Here is a 20,763-nt window from a genome sequence, read left to right as displayed (position 1 = left end):
GAGGGGTAAGAGTGTTTATTATGCTAGATTTTTCATGATGCTTGCTAACCACCTCTCTGAGGATATTGTGCTTGACAATCCAACCAACAAGTTCAACTGTTGGATTCAAGTGAGAAGAATTATTGCAGATCTCAATAGAGCAGATCACCACAAAGAGGTGCCAATCTTCTACTTTCCAATAATGGAGGCACCTCAGGTAAGTGAGGTAATTTCAACTTCCCCTACTCTTCCAACCTCAAACATTTCTTTGCCTTTGAGTGCAGCAGTGGCATCTGTGTCAATGACCAGACAGATGCCTACCCAAGCTACCAAAACCAAAGTTTCAAAATCAAAGACAAAGAAAGCCCCCTCTGTTGTCTCTCAAAAGATGCCAGTTGTAAAATCTACTAAACACAAAGAGGGGAGTGTGATAGTGGGAATGACAGGTGAGGGACATAGTGAAAATCAAAGAAGCCCTAAGGATAAGGATGGTGAGCATAGTGTACCCAAACCAAGCCACACCACAGTTTCCCAACAAACTGTGGTTGTTAATAAGGATAAAAGCTCAATTCTAGTTTCATCCTCCCAAAAGGATGTAACTATTGAAACAAGCTCTCAACCAGGTGCATAGAACAAAAGGGGTAGGGACACAAGTTCACCACAAACCTACACAAGAAAGAAGAAAACTAAAACCCTTGGGGATGCACAGGGTACACACACAGTGCAAACTAGAGCTAAAGACCCATTCACTGCACCATCTCAAAGTAAAATTGATGTGGCTCCAACAAATGTGGAGTCACAGCCAAAATCTGTACAAATTGAAGCACCTCAAACACCAAATTCTCCCACACACTCTTTGGATGTTGACATGATTCAAACATCACAACCATATTCTCCATCTTTAACCCTGTTGGAGAAGCCAAAAATCCATGTAAGTGAGCATCATCTTCTAGATGATTTATTAGCTCACTTGCCATTTCTTTCTGAGACTGTTGAGACATATGTGCCAAAATTTTCATCAATCTGCACAGAGTCCACAATAGTCTCCACTCCAAACTCATTTATTTCTACTCACTCGATGGATATTGTTCATCCGTCGAGTAGTGATTGTATCCCGACGGATGTGCCTAACAGCAATCATCCGTCGGATAGTCAAATTACTAACCTGATGGATATTTCTCATTCGTCGGGTGTCTCTGCACAACTCCAAAGTTCAACTATAGTTACAAGTGCAGATGACTTAGTAATTATGCAATCACTATTAGGATTGAGGGAAGGTAGTGACTTGAGTGAGTCTGGATTGCTCCCAGGAAAAAGGAGAGAAAAAGAGTGATCTAATGCAGTTCATTTCTTCAGGACTGGAAAAAGTGAGTGTGAGGAGTCCCACCTTAGATGGTGAAGGTGAGGGTGTGAGGGTGGGGAGCCAAGGTGAGACCTTGATGCAAGAAAAGAGAGATAATGAGAGAAATGCAGGTACAGGAGATATAAGGGTGGGTGTCATTGGAAGTGAGTTAATGAATATCCAGGATGCTAACAGGGAGAAACTATTTCAGTAAAGTCAAGTTGTTGTAGATTCCACCTCCTTGGATGCTGAGACATTTACTCACCCTGTTACAGCATACCAACTGCTAGCTGGACAGGGCAATGACAATGCAGAAAGGATGCTAAATTTGGTGCACACCACACAGTCCATGCAAAGAGCTAAGGATGCCATCACAGCTTTGCCTTCAACAGCTGGTGATGTTGATTATGAGACTGGTGGTTTAGAAGAATTCTTTGAAGGTGAGGGTGGAGATAGTGAAGAAGAGCCATTGGACATAGGGGGAGAAGTAGGCCCTAGTTCCAGATCAGGTATGTCATCTTGGGCATTTTCAAAGCAGTGTGATGAACACTTTTCAAGATAACCCTGATTCAACTTATAAATCAGACACATTCTGCTCTTTAAACCACAACAAATGCCAGCACCAAGAAGCTCCTTCAAGCACACCTTGCCTCTCTGCAACTACAACAAATCCAAGGTCTTCAACATACTCAAGATGTCAACACTATCAAAGGTGATATTGTTCAAATGAAAAGGGACATTTCTGAAAGGTTGGACTCTAAACTTCTAGAAGCTACAATGCTTGACATTAAGAGACAACTCAAGAAGAATTCTGATCTTGTCACAAAAATAGATGCCTTGGATACAAGAATGACAGCAATGGAAGCCTCTCTTACAACAATTCATCTCCACCAAGCACAACAAACATACTTGCTTCAGAAACTGGTGGCTGCACAGACCTCCTCCTCTACTCACCTTGATGATAACAAAAAGGGGGAGAAAGAGAGTTCTAGGAGTGAGGGAGAGCAAAAAGTGCTTAACATTCAAGTGAGTAAAGCAATTGTGCCAATAATTGCTTTCATAAAGCCATCAGCTAAAGATAGCATTGATCTAATAAATGAAGCAACAGCCACTTTGAGAGCATCTGAGAAGAAGCAGTTTAGTACAATCAACTGGGAGAAAATTGATTAGGATATTCAAAAGAAATTTGGTCTAGCAAAAAAGCCAGAAAAATTAGTCATTCATCACTCACAAGTTAGGCAAAATTCTGTGAATGATATGAGCATGAACTGTCTGGAAAAAGGCCAGACATCCTGCATCAAATCCCCAAAGGAAGATCTAATTATGAAGCCAAAGGTGAACTACCCAAAGTCTTCACTCAAGAACCCTTTAGACACAGTGTATGAGACACCAAAGCCTGATGAGAAGAAACTGTTGTCAAGATCTATTGCATTCTACAAGGATCCAGCTGATTCAGCATTGAAAAGGAGAATTGTCAAGGTTTTCAGAAATGGTAAGGAAATTTGTGTGGTGGTTGGACACCCTCAATTTGCTGAAGCAAAAAGGGAAGAAAAGGCAAGATTGAAGCAAGAAAAGAAGCAAGGTGCTCTAGATGCTAAAAAGCTCAAACAAAAGAATGAGCAAGCTGCTATCTTGGCCAAGTTGCAAGCTGTGAAACCCACACAACAAATTCCTGAACAACCATATGAAACCACTGGATCTAAGGATCTGAAAATACAAGAAGAATCACAGCAGAAAAGAAGGTTTAGATACAAACTTCACTCCAAGAGAAAAGTGAACTTTGATGAAGAAGGATTGGAAGATCAGTTTCCCAAAAAGTCTACTTCTACAACAACTCAAACATCCATGCCCTCTGTGGCACATGAAGAATTCAAGATAGATCCATCCAAGAATTTCCATGGTGAACCTATCATTCCAAAGGATGAGCCAATAGACTGGGATAGTCTACCAATTCCTGAACTCAATCTACTTTATTTCATGAAGCCAAAGAAGATGAAGACCAAAGCAGTCAAGAAAGTGAAGCCCTCAACTCTCAGATCCAAGTCCCTAACTAAAGCTCAAACCAAGGTCAACAAGGGAGATATCATGTACATCTGTGACATCAAGGAATTCTCTGATCTAAACCTCTATCTAGATGAACTGGAAGAAGTTAGAGGAATTGATGCTTACAGGAATCTACCTGAAAGGTTAGTATTCAAGTACAAGGGAGGAAAAGAGATACCATGGCCACTTCACAGGATTCTTGAAGAGAGCCAATATATACTGATAAAAGTTTATTCATCCTTCAAAAAGAACTTTGGATTCAATGTGATAGCTAGAAGATTAGTTCTAAAGAAGATTGAAGAACTGGGGAGTATTAGAGCCAAAGATGCACTCCCAAAGACTTTAATTATTCCTTATATAGGGAGTAGAGTGCATCTAAGGCCCTATTGGCTGATGGAATTCATGGATGATAAGGGAGTTAGAAGATTCTTCATATTAGAAGACCAGTTGAGCATCTCTAGCAATGAGACTCTTCTGGAAATACAAGGAATGCTAGATCTCTCAGAATCTGATGAACTTAAATTCCACAGACAGCTCCAAAATCAAATAGAAGAAAACAACATGAGGCTTGGGAAGAAATCCAGACAATCAAGGAAATAGATCAATTTGCTCAGACTAGAGGAGCACCTTGAAAATGATTGTGAGGAAATGTTTGAACACTTTGTCTTCTAAATTTTCAGTAAATAATGCAGCACTTTTTGGTTTTATCTACTACCTTTTAAATCTGTATTTTTAGGGTGTTTTGTTATCATCAAGTTTCTCTTAATTTATGACTACAATTCTAGTAAGCATAATTTTGGGGAGATTGTTGGGAATATGTTGTGAACTTGATGATTACATTAACAAAACACCTTAGTAGATTTAACTTATTGAAAAATGTAGCACTCGATGGATGATCAGATATAATCCCGACGGATGACTCAATATAGTCCCGATGGATAATGATTTGACATCCATCGATTGAGTAGCTTATGTAACAATAAGTATTATAACATATTTTTGTGAACAGCTTTGTATAGATCCTGTAGTAGCATATGAGTCATGTTGACTATTATTAGATATGCAGAATAGGTTGATTAATTGTAAATATAAGATGTCTTGTAATTCTGCATAAGTGAAATGAAGTCAAGTGTCAAATAGCTACCCGACGGATGATCAACAAAGCTACCCGATGGATGATCAACAAGGCAACCCGACGGATGACAACCATGTACCCGACCGATGATCAATTCAAATATCTGTTGACAGTGACAAGACAGTCACATACGTTGGGTGTTTACAAAAGGAATGTGGGAGCCTGTTTAACAGGAAATGAAGAACAAAGAAGCATTACCATTTCCATGCAAGCTAAGAAGATTTTCAAAGATGCTGGAATAGAGTAGTGAAGCATCATGGAGTTTAACTTGATAGTTTTGTTTTATTATCCTGTCTTATTACCAGGTAAACTTGGTGATATATAAACCAAGTATAGCTAGTGAAACAAACAACTAAGCAAACACTTTTAGAACATAAATAGAAAAGGATGTAAATGTTAAGAATTTCTCTGTAGTTTGTTCACTTGTAAAAGCAGCTGTGAGACGCCTTGTTCTTCACAGAGTTCTTAAATCGATATATATATATATATATCTGGTGGATACTTTCAAATCCACCAAAAAGTTTTAAAATCTTGTGTTTTTATTACTTTGTGTTTTTTATTCACTTAACTTGTTATTCCGCACCTTGCAAATCAAAATACATATATATACATAGTTTGAGTTAGGGACTAACAATGTTTCTTGAGTATGTAAAAATTTTAAGTAGACTAGTGTAACACCCCCTTCTTAATAATAAAAGGAGATATTACTTATAATCTATAAACCTGCACACAGAGTACTAATATCTTTCTAAACAATCATTAAACAGTCTAAAAATCTCCAAAAATAATATTAAATCTCCAAACTGTCTAAACCAATAATATAAATCCTGAAATCTCTAATAAGTAATTAAGTCTAAATAATAATAAAAGTCTGAAATCCTAATAGCGAAATAAAGGGGAGCTCTCCATCACACAGTCCCAGATCCCCCTAAACACCTGTCTGAAAACGAATACTTCATGAGCCAAACGCCAGTACAGATTTGGAATACAATTTATAAAACAAAAATTGGAACAAAGATTTCAAAATTTATAATAAAACAATAATTTTAAAAACAAGCATGGCTGAAACGAGGGGTTAGGACATTTTATACAGAGATCAGAACAGATACAAATACACATATTATGGGGTACCTAATATGTGCAACAGAATGGATAACGTGTACGACATATACAAAGTCACCATAAATCAAATCAAAAATCAAACTTTGGGTGCACCCACGTATCCTGAACAAATATCAAATGCGCAAAAGCTCTTCACAAGAGCTAACGGAATGATACGCTGCGACCAATCACACTGGCACGGAAGTGTCATGTCACTGGTGCCGCAATGACATGGATGTAATACCCCTACAGCTGGTTAACTCGGTATACCCTATATCGCTCTAAGGGTTAAATAAAAATATTCTCATAAAATTTTAAAATCACCTGAGACAAATAATTCAGATTTCTAAAGTAGAGGGTGTCATAAATAATTTTTGAAAACCGCATAAACAAATATCTAAAATTTTCAAGATAAATTCTTAAAATAATTTTCGGAAGTTAAAGATCAAAGCAAATATTAACGAATTGAACAGAACGTAGAACGGAACAAATCAAATAAATATAATGGACAAAAGGAGTAGCGCTGAATAAAAAGGGGATGGAATTCGTACCTCGAATGTTACAAACTCTAACACTCACGAAATCCGTAAAAGATCCGCTAAATTCCCGGGTCCCGATCTAATTACAAAATGTAGTCTATTATTAATAATCAATTCATACAATGTTTACCTTTATTTACTAAACCTTAATACTCGAATAAATTATAACTAATTTATAAGCTTCGGTTTATACCATTCGAACACTACAAGCTCTCTGCACTAATCAATTATTTAATCCAGGAAACTTGATAGTGTGCTTGACATGCATGTGACTGAATATATCTTTAATAACTAATTTATACACGTACATGTACTAAGCATATGCAATATACAAAAAGTAGAATCAAATACAAAATTTAATATTATTATAATTCATTCGAATTTCTTGATCCACGTGACATTAGTTACAAGGTACAGTACATGTAGCGTACATTCTTAAACTCATCTACAAAACCTCACAATAAATATATTATAATTTAAAAATTATTTTTAAAATAAATAAATATTTACCTATATATCAATTGATAACCTTTAATCTTATACTATTTATTATAATAAGAAAGACATGAGACACGAACTCTACGATTAATAAAACTGTAATGTATGAATGTACCGACTAGCATAATAAAATTTATAAAATCAATAAAATATCAATAAAATCCAAACCCTTGTATTCAATTTATAATCAAAAATTAAATATCCTAATTTTAGAACTCGCATGTCTACATAGTGAAACTATGTACGATACAATAATATAGAATTTGACTATCACGAGTAAATTGAATAAATAGTTAGACCTCTTACATGTGTAGCCATAATTTTACAAATTGACAAGTATGGATATTTTTATAAATATAATAACAGTATAAATGAGTTACCCTTATAGAAATTAGTTTGCTCGATGTGAACGGCTCTTCTGTTGTCAAGCCAAGGTGCTGGTCACCTATCTCCCTCTCGAATCTCGATACCTTCTCACCGCTCCTCACCTCCTCTAGTTTTTTTTTCTTTTTTTTAGGGTTTTTAATGTAAGGAGAGACGTGTATATATAAACGCACGTAATCATAAAACACTGACTAATACTTGACTTCGCTATGTGCTAATCTTATTCTTTTATAATTCTAATTATATATATAAAAAGTTATAATTATTATTATTATTATTATTCTCTAAAATTACTGATATTACATATATACCCCCTTAAATGGATTCCGTCCCCGGAATCTAACGAAACTAAATTCTCGTACTTGAATCGAATAAATGAGGATATTTCTCACGAATAGATTCTTCTAACTCTCATGTAGCCTTTCTCTCTGGATGGTTCTTCCATAAAACTTTCACAAACAGAATGGTGTTCTTTCTAAAAACTTGCTCCTCTCGAGCTAAGATAGCCTCAGCTTCTTCCTAACAAGAATCATCCTCTCTAATCTTATGCAATGGATACTGAACTACGTGTAATGGATGATATTTATAGTCCCTCAAAATAGAACATGAAACACATTATGCACATGAGATAGTTGTGGCGGCAACGCAACTCTATAAGATACTGTTAGTCGCTAAACACGCGCTAATAATACACGCAAGTATACGAGTTCGCAAGTAGTATAAGATATAAATCAGATTCGATCACACATAGACTGTATTGGTTAACTATCTAAATTACGCACGTAAGCAACAATGTATGGTTATTATTCAATGCTAAAACGATAATAAATTGAGAATGTTTATAACTAAGAATTACGCTGACTATTATAACTACGAGAACAAGCTTGACTGAGTTAATATATATGATAGACATGGGATTTAAACTTCATTAAATACTTCATTCAATAGCATTATTATTCTCAACCTTAGCATGCAATGGTGATGACACTAATCAGACAACACGAAACTGATAAACGCCAACTTTCGTTGCACGAGTACCATTCTAACAGACATCCACAAAAGAGATATAAGCTGAATAGGCACCACTTATATTGAGCCCTATATGTCTATAGAATTTGACAACATAACGTTTATAAGCACAAGTTATCTATCTTGATTATATATGGCAAGTAAGATGGTTAAAATTGCCTACGAATCATGCATAACAATAACACATGAACCTATGCTAGCATGGCAAGTTCTAAATCCTTAAATTCACTTTCGATTCATTAAGAATTAACACACTATCTTATAAGTTCGCGACGCTCACAGGACGAATATGCACAACCAATACTAGGATATCATTCAATCACCACACACTAAGGCATCAAACAGTTTAACTAAAGAAATCCATAAATAAATCCGCTAGAACCCTACTATAACGATTAGCCCATAATCGAACTCATCGCCAACGTGGGTTCCAATAAAAACATGATATAGCGACATAGTCTTTACACGAATAAATAAACCAAAGTACAATCAAGAATATAGGTTCAGCAAAACAAGAAACAAACATCCAAATTACAACTCAAAACAAAGATTCAGAAGAATAAACTAGTTCGTCTTCGCCTTTGTTGAATTGTGCCAAAAGGTTTCTTGCCGTTTTCTCCCTCCTCGATGTCTTGATATCTCTGAATATCTTCTGAAAAATGACCTAAATTATGTTTATATAGTAGTCCATGCATCCCAGGAGTCCAGCAATTTAAATTATAAAAGAATCAGGATTTTAATATCCCGACCCAGCGCGGTCGCGCACTTCACCAGTGCGGGCGCGCTGCCTTTCTGTACTCCCGGTGCGGCCGTGCGCAACACCAGTGCGGGTGCGCCTGCCTTCCGCCAACACTTCATTTTTTCTTCTTCTTTATTCCTTGCAGCTTCGAGCCAATCATTCAAGCTTTTATTCCAGCACATCCTAAACACCTTATTAGCATCAAAATAATGCTAATTCACCTGATTCACGAAGTGAAGCCTGAAATGCAAAAACACTTGAAAACACGTTAAAACACAAATAACTTGAGTACAAATACACCAACTCAAAGCTTATTAGAGCATAAATAAGTGTCATAAATGCCACTTAACACACCCAAACTTGAATCGATGCTTGTCCTCAAGCATAAATAGACTCAAAGAACAAGGAATAAAAATGCATGAATGTAACTAATATGAATGCAATGATCCCCAAAGAATAACTAAACCAAAAAACTAGCAACACCTCAGCAAATACAATTATTCGCATAAAGATCCATCAAATCTCACAAATCAATCTACACACCAGAGACGTGCGTGTGTGCAAATGCTTACAGATATACTATCATAACTAGATCGATAATAATAACTCATTACTTATCAAAAAAATCGCAAGTCTATAAACAGAATAAAAGCTAGACTCAAAATAACTTATAACACTTCAATTCTTATATCGGAGTTAACATGGATTCACGCTTTTATTCACAACAAAACAACACAAATATGCTTTATTTGATCGTGCAATGAGTGAGGTCCATAAAAGACTTATACAATAGTACCCATGTAGCGAGCGTTAGGTTAGCGGATCCCAGACTATAGAAGCCTTAGGTCACTAGGCACAAAGTCCCCTAAGAACTTAATAACTCGAGTACTAAAGAGCCCACTCGTGATCAATTATATATAACACTTATTCTTTTTTTTCCTCTTTTTTCTATATTTTTTTTCTTTTTTTTCAATTTCTGAATGAGTGTGTTTTGCTCCATCTCATTCAACCCTAGACTACTCATAAAAATATGAGCCGGCTACTAGCCATTTGACACCTAGCCACACAAATAGCAATGAAATCCAATTTCTCCAATTTCTAAATATCCATATCTTTTATTATTAAGAGAATACCCTAAATTCTAAATATAAATAAGCGATTAAACCTCGACAAACCAAAAAATCATGACTATGATCTAACACTGTAGCAACCTATAAGACTTAGTGAAATACAAATGTCTCTAGCATACAAATCAATCCAATAAGACTCAAAATTACTTGTTAGATATATTTGATAATGTTATGGCTAATATGATTAATGTTTAGTTTTCAGATCTTACTTAAACAGGATAAATCAGTACTTACTGGAAGTCAGGACTTAAGGATATCAGTACTTATATTATCAGGAGATAATTATCAGAAGATGGATATCAGAACTTAAGTACTGAAGGACGATCAGATAAGGACATCAGCTGATTAAAGGAAAGAAGATCGAGACAAATATAAGAAGAGATATGCATGAAGAAGGAATTCTATGAAGAATAGAATACTTGGAAGAAAAGATATCTGATTGATATATTTTAGGAAGCAGAATTATATTCCATATCAATTAGCGATTATCTTGTAATTGTGTAGTATATAATCACAGACATAGGGTTTACACTATAAGTGTTATCATATTCGAGAAGATTATTCATTGTAACCCTAGCAGCTCTCGTGATATTTTTTCATCACTGAGAGGTAACAGTTTCATACTGTAACAGAGTTTATTGTTTCAATAAAGTTTATCTTCTGTTACTTGAGTTATTAAAGTTCGATTTGATTGTACTTTACACTGTATTCACCCCCTCTACAGTGTGTGTGTGACCTAACAAGTGGTATCAGAGCCTATCTGTTAACGCACAAACAGTTTAAGATCCAAACACAATCATGTCTGACACAGAAACTCCAACTAAGCCCACCAAAACTGAAGAACCTCCAAAGACACAAATGCAAAGTCGGTATGAAACCATCAGAGTTCCCATATCGAGACCATCTGAATATGCCATATGGAAGGTGAGGATGACCATGTTTCTGGAAGCTACAGATCCAGAATATCTTGATAGAATCAAGGAAGGACCTCACAAACCAACCAAGCTCACTGTTGCAGTTGCAGGTGAAGCAGCAAAGACTGTACCAAATGAGAAGAGTGATTACACTGCTGAAGATATCGCATCAATTGCTAAGGATGCTAAGGTACGACACTTACTGCGTAGTGCCATTGATAATGTAATGTCAAACAGGGTAATTAACTGGAAGACTGCAAAGGAGATATGGGATGCTCTGAAAACAAGGTGTCAGGGAACTGATACAATTAAGAAGAACAGGAAGACAATACTCACTCAAGAGTATGAACACTTTGACTCAAAGGCTAATGAGTCATTGACTGAGTTATATGATAGATTTGTCAAACTCTTGAATGATTTGTCACTGGTTAATAAGGAGTATGATCTTGAAGATTCAAACCTTAAATTCATGTTAGCTCTTCCTGAATGTTGGGATTTGAAGGCTACAACAATAAGAGACAACTACAATCTTGATAAAATAACTCTTGATGAAATTTATGGAATGCTCAAGACTCATGAACTTGAGATGGAACAAAGAAGCAAGAGGAAAGGAGGAAAGTCAAGGACATTTGCTCTTAAGGCTGGAGAAGAATCCCCCAAGGCAGCTACCTCAAGGAAAGATATGAGTAAAGCTCTTTTCACAAAGTCTGATACTGAGTCATCAAGTTCTGAAAGTGATGATGACTCATAATCTGAAAGCTTGCCTGAGACTGATGCTGATGAGGAGATGATGAAGCTGTGTGCTCTTATGGTGAAAAGGATCACAAAGATTGCATACAGGAAGTTCAGGAAGGGAAAGAAGTTTTCCAGGAAAGGCACAAGTTCTGATAAGAAGAATTTCAGAAGATCTGAGGGCAGAGGAGGAAAGTCTGACAGAGGAGATTATACCAATGTCAAATGCTATAACTGTGGTGAGAAAAGCCACATATCTCCTGATTGCAAGAAAGTGAAGAGTGACAAAGGCAAGGCTCTTGTCACAAAGAAGAAAAGTTGGATAGACACCTCAGACTCTGAAAGTGAGGAGAATTATGCTTTGATGGCAAATGTTGATAAAGCAAGTGTTGAAAGCAGTTTTGAAGCTGCTGAATCAAAGGTACATCAGACTACTTATGTTTTTCATACTGATGATATTAATGAGTTGAGAAGATATCTTAAAACCATGTTTGTTAGTTATAGAGATCAAACTTTAATATGTGAAAGATTAACTTCTGAAAATCTTGCTTTTAAGAAAAGAAATAATTTCTTAGGTTATCAAGACTTGGACTAACTCTGGCAGAACAACTCAAAATTTGCTAAGTAGTGAAAACTGGAAAGAGGGCTTAGGTTATGGAGAGGATAAGAATGATAAAGGAACTGAAGAAATTAAGCCTGTTGTTGTTAAGCAAAAGCCAAAGTTAAAACCTGTTAAGTTTGTAACTGTAAAGTCTGATAATGAGAAATCAGAAGTTAAAAAGGGATTAACTTCTGACAAACTAAAACAGGAAAAGACAGCTGAAGTAAACATAGGCTTAATGACTAAGAAGCAGCTTAAGCATAAGCTGAAAGATGTTAACTTGTTAGCAGACAGCTGAAGTAAACATAGGCTTAATGACTAAGAAACAGCTTAAGCATAAGATGAAAGTGTTGGCGTAGAACTCCCGCACAAAACTCATGGGCACAGCAGCGGGAGCCTCACAAAAAGGAACCCAACCCATCTCAAAAATCATCTCCAACAGCTTACCATCTTTTCCTGATGGCAGAAATCCTCTCTCTTTAGCAATAGGCTTCGAGAGAAACCTCGTGTACTCCTCTTCAGCCTCAGGAGTAGAGAACCTGGGCCTCACACCACTCGCAGTAGAAGAATCGACGGCGCTGCTTCCAACTTGAGTTCTTTGCCTTTTGGGTGCCATCAGATTGAAAAAGAGTGAATAAAAGCTTAAGTGTTTAGAGAGAACAAGTGTTTGAGAGTTTGTGAATTGGTGGAGAAGATGTATGCAAGTGTATGTATTTATAGGTGGAGGGGTGTGAATTTGATAAGGAATAGAAGTCGGAATTGATTATGGGAATCGTGGGAATAATGGAATTGATTAGGAGAGAGAATTATGGGATGTGGAAGAGTAAAAATCGGGTTAGAATTGATTTTGGAATTAAAATCCCGATTTTCTCTAATAAAACAGTTGTTTTTATTTTTTTCTGAACAAGGACTCGGCGCGGCCGCGCGCTAGGACAACGCGGGCACTCACACATTCAGGAAAACCGGCGCGGTCGCGCGCTAGGATAACGCGGGCGCGGTTGGTTATTGGAAAAATGGCACGGCCGCGCGCTTGGCTAGCGCGGGCGCGCCCAGCTTCTGTACTTGGGCCCGAAATTTTTTCTTATCTGCTTTTTTTTGTGTTTTTCCCTTTTCTTCTTGCTTCCTCTACCTACTAATGTACAATATACTTGGGTTGCCTCCCAAGAAGCGCTTCTTTTACGTCGCTAGCTCGACGTAGAATCTCGAGATTAAGTGGACAATAAAATGGCACTAACCACCTCGCGGTTTACCGTATCACCATAATAATGCTTTAACCGTTGACCATTTACCTTGAATACTTGGCCCGGAGCATTCTCAAAAATTTTCACCGCTCCATGTGGAAACACAGTTTTGATTATGAAGGGCCCTGACCATCTTGACTTCAACTTTCCAGGAAAAAGACGGAGACGAGAGTTGAATAAAAGAACTTGTTGCCCTGGCATAAATTTCTTGAGCACTAGACCCCGATCGTGCCACCTCTTGACTTTCTCCTTATACACTTTGTTGTTCTCATAAGCTAGAAGCCAAATTCGTCAAGTTCGTTCAATTGAAGCATCCTTTTCTTTCCAACTGCATCCAAATCCAGATTCAATTTCTTCAAAGCCCAATAAGCCTTATGCTCGAGCTCCACCGGCCAATGACACCCCTTACCATAAACCAACTGAAACGGCGACATTCCCAGTGGAGTCTTATATACTGTTCTATACACCCAAACAACTTCATCAAGCTTCAAAGACCAATCCTTCCTTGATGGACATACCACTTTCTCTAAAATGCGCTTTATCTCTCTATTAGATATCTCAGCTTGACCATTTGTCTGAGGATGATAAGCCGTAGCAATGCGATGATTCACCTTATACCTCTTCATCGTGGTGGTGAACTTGCGGTTGCAAAAATGTGACCCCTCATCACTGATTATGACTCTTGAAGTCCCAAACCTTGTGAATATCTGCTTGTGAAGAAAATTAAGCACGACTTCCGCATCGTTCATTGGCAATGCCTTAACTTCAACCCATTTTGACACGTAATCAACCGCCAACAAGATATACTGATTGTTGCAAGACGTGATAAATGGCCCCATGAAGTCAATTCCCCAAACATCGAAGACCTCAACCTCGAGAAGCACATTAAGAGGCATCTCATCCTTTTTAGACATATTACCCACACGTTGACATCGATCACATTTCAAAACGAACTGATGGCATCTTTAAACAATGTTGGCCAAAAGAAACCTGCTTGAAGAACACGAGCTGCTGTCTTTTCTACACCATAATGTCCTCCATAAGCCGTTGAGTGGCAATCTCCCAAGATCCCCTCCGTTTCGCTGTAAGGAATACATCTCCTGATGATTTGGTCAGCTCCCTGGCGAAAAAGAAATGGCTCATCCCACATATACCACTTCACTTTATGTAGAAACTTTTTCCTTTGAGCATAAGATAAGTCGGAAGGCATGATTTTACTCACAAGGTAGTTCACAATGTCTGCAAACCACGACTCTTCTTCTTGCACTCCAAACAGCTGCTCGTCGGGAAAAGACTCATTTATCAAGGTTTTATCTAATGAAGTAGCATTAGGATTCTCTAAATGCGAGAGATGATCAGCGACTTGATTTTCAGTTCCTTTTCTGTCCTTGATCTCTAGTTCAAATTCTTGGAGCAAAAGAACCCATCGAATCAATCTAGGCTTCGAGTCCTTCTTTGAGATGAGATTCGAATTGCAGCGTGATCAGTGAAAACTGTCACCTTAGTCCCAAGTAAATGAGATCAAAATTTCTCAAAACCATAGACAATAGCCAAAAGCTCTTTCTCCGTAGTAGTATAATTCAGTTGGGCACCATTTAGGGTCTTACTAGCATAGTAGACCACATGAAATATGTTGTTCTTCCTCTGCCCAAGAACTGCTCCAACTGCATAGTCACTTGCATCGCACATCATCTCAAATGGTTCATTCCAATTAGGTGCAGTTATGACCGGTGCCGAGATTAGACTCTTCTTCAATGTCTCAAAAGCCGCAAGGAACTCATCATCAAACTTGAAAGGGACATCTTTCTCTAGTAAATTGCACAATAGTTTTGAAATTTTCGAGAAGTCTTTGATGAAACGCCTGTAGAAACCCGCGTGACCAAGAAAACTGCAAATTCCCTTAACAAAAATAGGTGGGGGAAGATTCTCAATGACCCCCACCTTGGCCTTATCCACCTCAAGACCCTTACCAGAAACTTGTGCCCGAGAATTATGCCTTGACGCACCATAAAGTGACATTTGTCCCAATTGAGAACCAAATTGGTCTCAACGCACCTCTTGAGAATGTGTCCAAGATTTTGCAAGCATTCATCAAAAGAATCGCCAAAGACTGAGAAGTCGTCCATGAATACTTCCACATTCTTGCCAATCATTTTAGAAAAGATGGCCATCATACATCGTTGAAATATGGTTGGTGCACCATATAGAACAAAAGAAACTCATCTAAAGGCGAACGTACCGAATGGACAGGTGAAGGTAGTTTTCTCTTAATCTTCTGGAGTGATACAAATCTGACTATAATCCGAATAACCATCCAGAAGACAATAGTACTAATGACCAGCCAACTTGTCAAGCATTTGATCAATAAAGGGCAATGGAAAGTGATCATTCCTGGTGGCCTTGTTTAGCTTCTTGTAGTCCATACAGACTCTCCACCCCGTGACTGTCCGTGTAGGAATAAGTTCATTCTTCTTATTTGCTACCACAGTAATACCACATTTATTTGGTACACATTGAACCGGGCATACCCATGAACTGTCAGAGATGGGATAAATAATCCATGCATCTAGCCACTTCAGAATTTCTTTCTTTACTACTTCCTTCATGATTGGATTAAGTCTTATTTGCTGCTCGACTGTAGGCTTGCTACCTTCTTCTAGCAGAATTTTATGCATGCAGTAAGAAGGACTGATTCCCTTGATATCTGTTATAGTCCATCCAATTGTCGATTTGAACTCTCTCAGAATTCTCAAAATATTTTCCTCATCACTACCTGAAAGGTCAGATGCAATAATAACAGGAAGGGTAGATGCATCACCTAAAAAAAGCATACCTCAAATGTTCAGGTAAAGGCTTAAGCTCAAGAGTAGGAGCTTCCTCAATAGAAGGCTTGAGGCGTTTAGGAGCTTTACTCAATTCTTCTATTCCAAGAGATTCAAAAGGTATATCGATCTTCCTCTTCCAGGGAGACGCATTCAAATATTGCAATTGCTCATCACCTTCGTCATCTTCACTGTCTGAATTTCCCAACAAGGCTTTTTCTAACGCATCAAACCTTAGCATTTGATCAAGTTCCGATGTGACCACCAAATCGACCAACTCAACTTTTAAGCACTCCTCATTATCAGTAGGAAATTTCATAGCATTGAACATATTGAAAGTCACATCCTGATCCAACACTCGTATTGTAAGCTCACCCTTCTACACATCAATCAAAGTCCGGCCAGTTACCAAGAAAGGCCTTCCCAAGATTATGGGAATCTTCTTATCCTCCTCGAAATCAAGAATGACGAAATCAGCAGGGAAGATGAGTTTATCCACCTTGACCAAGACATCCTCCACAATACCTCTCGGATATGTAATAGAACGATCGGCCAATTGCAAGGTCATGTAAGTTGGTTTGGGATCGGGTAAGTCCAATTACTTGAAGATTGACAAAGGCATCAGATTGATGCTAGCTCCCAAGTCACATAAGCATCTGTCAAAATACATTTTCCCAATAGTAAATGGAATAGTAAAGCTTCCTGGATCTCTAAGTTTTGGAGGCAACTTCTGCTGCAACACAATACTGCATTCCTCCGTGAGAGCGACAGTCTCTAAATCATCTAACTTCACCTTTCGAGAGAGAATACCTTTCATAAATTTTGCATAACTAGGTATCTGCTTGAGAGCCTCGGCGAAAGGTATGTTGATATGAAGTTTCTTGAACACCTCCAGAAACTTCTCGAATTGCTTGTCCAACTTTTTCTTCTGCAGCCTCTTAGGAAAATGCGGTGGCGGATATATCTGTTTCTCCCCTGTATTACCCTCAGGCAGAGTGTGCTCAACAGTAGTCTTCCTTAGTTCCACTTCTTCATCCTGCTGCTTTGCTTCTTCCTCAACCCCAGCTTCTTCAGTCAACTCTTGAGTTTGATCAGGATTTGAAACCTTCCCAAACCTCAAAGTGATTGCCTTTACCTGCTCCTTAGCTTCCTTCTTTCCTGGAACTTCAGTGTCACTAGGCAATGTACCAGGTTGATGATTTAGCAAGGCATTGGCAATTTGCCCAATTTGATTTTCCAAGGTCTTGATAGAAATAGCTTGACTCTTGCACATGAGCTTCAACTCCTCTAATTCAGATTTTTCATTAGCTTGTTATAGGCGGAGTTGTTGTTTTGGTGCATACTACAGTTGCTGAAAACCAGGGGGTTGTACTGCTTAGCTGGATACTGCTGATAAGGCTGTTGAACCGTATTTTGAGCATTGTTCCAGCTGAAATTGGGATGATTGTGGTTGTTTGGATGATTGGTGGCTGGCACAGGTTGCTGCGATCGCTGGAAGTTGCTCACGAACTGAGCTGATTCATTAGAAATTGTGCACTGATCAGTCTCATGGGCACCAGCACAAAGCTCACAGACACTAGTGATTTGATTAACTCCATAATTAGCCAAAGTGTCCACCTTCATTATCAAAGCCTTAAGTTGGGCAGCTATAGCAGTTGCTGCATCCAACTCCAGAATTCCTGCTACTTTTCCCTGAGTCAGTCTCTGGGAAGGATTCTGGTACTCATTAGCAGCCATCAGTTCAATAAGTTTATAAGCTTCATCATAGCTCTTAGCCCACAAGGCTCCTCCTGATGCTGTATCAAGCATGAGCCTAGAAGTAGGACCCAATCCATTGTAGAAACAGTTGATAATCATCCAATCAGGCATGCCATGGTGTGGGTACTTCCTTAGCATCTCCTTATATCGATCTCAATCCTCACACAGAGATTCTCCAGTTTACTGCGTGAATTGGGTAAGAGCATTCCTGATTGCTGCAACATTACAAAGCTGTAATTGATAACATTTCCTTGAATGCTGACACTTTTACTCACCCTGTTCCAGCCTATCAATTGTTGGCTGCTCAGGGCAATGTGGAGGCAGAGCAGATTTTAAACATTGTACATACTTCAGAATCTCTCCTAAGAGACAAAGCTGTTGTTAATAGGCTGCCTTCTCAAACTGGTGAGCCATCTGAAGAATTTGGAGTAAATTCTAATGATGATGACTCTAATTCTTTGGATGAGAGCATGAACTTAGGGGGAGCAACAGGCCCAAGTTCTGTTCCAAATCTACCTGACTGGACATGGGCAAAGGAATCTACACCAGGACAGTTTGGTGTAGCCTTGGTCAAGCAAGTAATGACTATACAGAAGGCCCTTCCGGAGACTAAAGATGCTAGTACAAAGGCAATTCTTCAAGCTCATCTAGACTCTCTGCATCTCTTGCAGTTGCAGCATATCAGACAAAATCTAAGTTTGGATGAACTCAAGCAGGATATTGCTGATCTGAAATCCTACAATGCTGAGAAGTTGGATTCAGTCATGCCTTATGGTACTATGCAAGATTTGTTAGTGAGATTGAGGAGAGAATCTGATGCTGACAAGAGGCTGGCCAGGTTGGAAAACAGAGTTCAGATCATTGAAGACTCTATGGTCACCATTCTTCAGAATCAACAAACTCAGACAAATCTACTAATGCAGCTGGCAAAAGCACAAGGCTTGACCCCTACCCTTGATGATAACAAAAAGGGGGAGAATAAAAGGGAAGGGGAAGGAGAGCCATCAATAACAGTTCAAATATCTCAAGTGCTAGTTCCTTCCATCACCACTTCTCCAACTATTCAAATCAAAGGAAAGCTTGATGGAATTGATCTAATCCAGATAGCAGCAGCTGAATTGCAAGTCAAAGAGAAAAGGAGGAAAATTGATGAAAAGGTACAACAAATTTTTGGTTCTACAGCTTATAAATCACAATCTGTGAAGCATAACACAAAGGTGGAATCAATTATTATGGAGCTCAAGCCAGTAAGGAGGAATAAAGTTGGAGAGACTTCTGCCAAGAATATGAAACCTATGGTTCTCAAGCCCAATAACAGATCCAATAAGGACTCTACAAAGAATCCCCTAAGTCTTGCTCAAATGAAAGAAGTGGATTTTCCTCTTCCAAAGCCTGATGAAGACAAGGTTTTGGGTGGAAGTATCATAAAGCACAAAGAGACCATGGATGTGGTTGAAAGGATGAACATGGCTATTATCTTTAGAGAGGGAAAGAGCATTTGTGTGATGTAAGGACATCCCAAATTCTCAATAGCCAAGAGGGAAGAAGCGAGAAGGTTGAAGAAAGAAGCCAAAAAGCTAAAGGTTGACAAAAGAGCACAAGCAAAGCTTGAAAAATAGCTAAAGTCAAGTCAAGCTGAAGAAAAGAAAGAAATTGAAGACAAGAGTGAAGATGTAGGTATGGGGGACATGTTTAGTGATGATGTGGGAGAAAGAAGTAAGGAAAGAGAGGAATGGAAGAAAGGGAACAGAAAGAAGGCCAATACAAAAAGAAAGATGGTAGATGAGACTGAAGAAACCCAATCAAAATCCAAACCACTACCTTCTATTCCTGAACCCATTGTGCCTGACCCCTTCATAAACATCCATGGTGAAACAATCACTCCTAAGGAGGAACCAATTGATTGGGACACCATCAAATTGCCCACCTTCTTAACCTCTTCTCCACCATCAAAGAAGCAGAAAAGAAAAATCAAATCAACACCTCCTCCAACCTCAATCAAATTCACTCAGAAGCCTAAGCCTAAGCCACAAGCCTCTAAGGATGATTATGTTCACATTTGTGACATAAAGGAATTTTCAGACATTGAACTCTATCTGGATGAGCTGGACGAAGTAAGGGGAATAGATGCCTACAGACAGCTACCAGAAAGACTAGTGTTCAAATACAAAGGAAGTGGGGAAAGAACTTGGCCTCTCTACAGGATTCTGAATGAAGGCTACTCTACCTTGATTAGAGTCTACTCAGCCATAAAAAAGGATTCTGGCTTTACCAGGACTGCCAAGACTGAGATTCTCAACAAGATTGCCAACATAAGGAAGACTTGGTGGGAGCCCAATGCCTTACCTAGAACATTACTCATTCAAGAAAGAGGAATTACAGTTCACAAATCACCTCATTGGTTGATGGAGTTCAGAGACAACAAAGGAGTCAGAAGATTTTTCAGACTTGAAGATCAGCTCAAGATTGCCAGTAATGAAACTCTCAAGGATATGCAATCTAAGTTGGACATCAATGAAGAAGATGAAGCTGAGTTCTACAGACAACTTCAACTTCAAATAGAGGAGAATGACAGGAGGCTAGGAAAGAAAACAAGGGATCAAAAGAAAAAAAATTAATCTGCTCAGGCTAAAGGAGCACCCTTGGAAACAATGTAATTCTTCAATTCCATCTCAGCATACACATTTTTGCAGCACTTTTGAATTTCTGCTTTATTACAGTTAATATATTTGTCAAGTGTTTTGTTATCATCAAGCTAAACCCAAATTTATGCCTA

At 38.3% G+C, this 20,763-nt stretch overlaps 1 non-coding gene across 1 annotated transcript; it reads left to right on the top strand.

The window, feature by feature from the left end:
• Positions 1-18,096: 18,096 nt before the first annotated feature.
• On the top strand, positions 18,097-18,203 carry LOC141715832 (small nucleolar RNA R71). Its single transcript, XR_012572580.1, has one exon. It is a non-coding gene; the product is annotated as a small nucleolar RNA R71 (small nucleolar RNA).
• The last annotated feature ends 2,560 nt before the right edge of the window (positions 18,204-20,763 follow it).

This window comes from Apium graveolens, chromosome 3 (genome assembly GCF_009905375.1).
Source record: "Apium graveolens cultivar Ventura chromosome 3, ASM990537v1, whole genome shotgun sequence".
Lineage (NCBI taxonomy): Eukaryota > Viridiplantae > Streptophyta > Magnoliopsida > Apiales > Apiaceae > Apium > Apium graveolens.
Note: the sequence above shows the minus strand (reverse complement) of the source record. Positions and strands in the feature narration are given on the sequence as shown.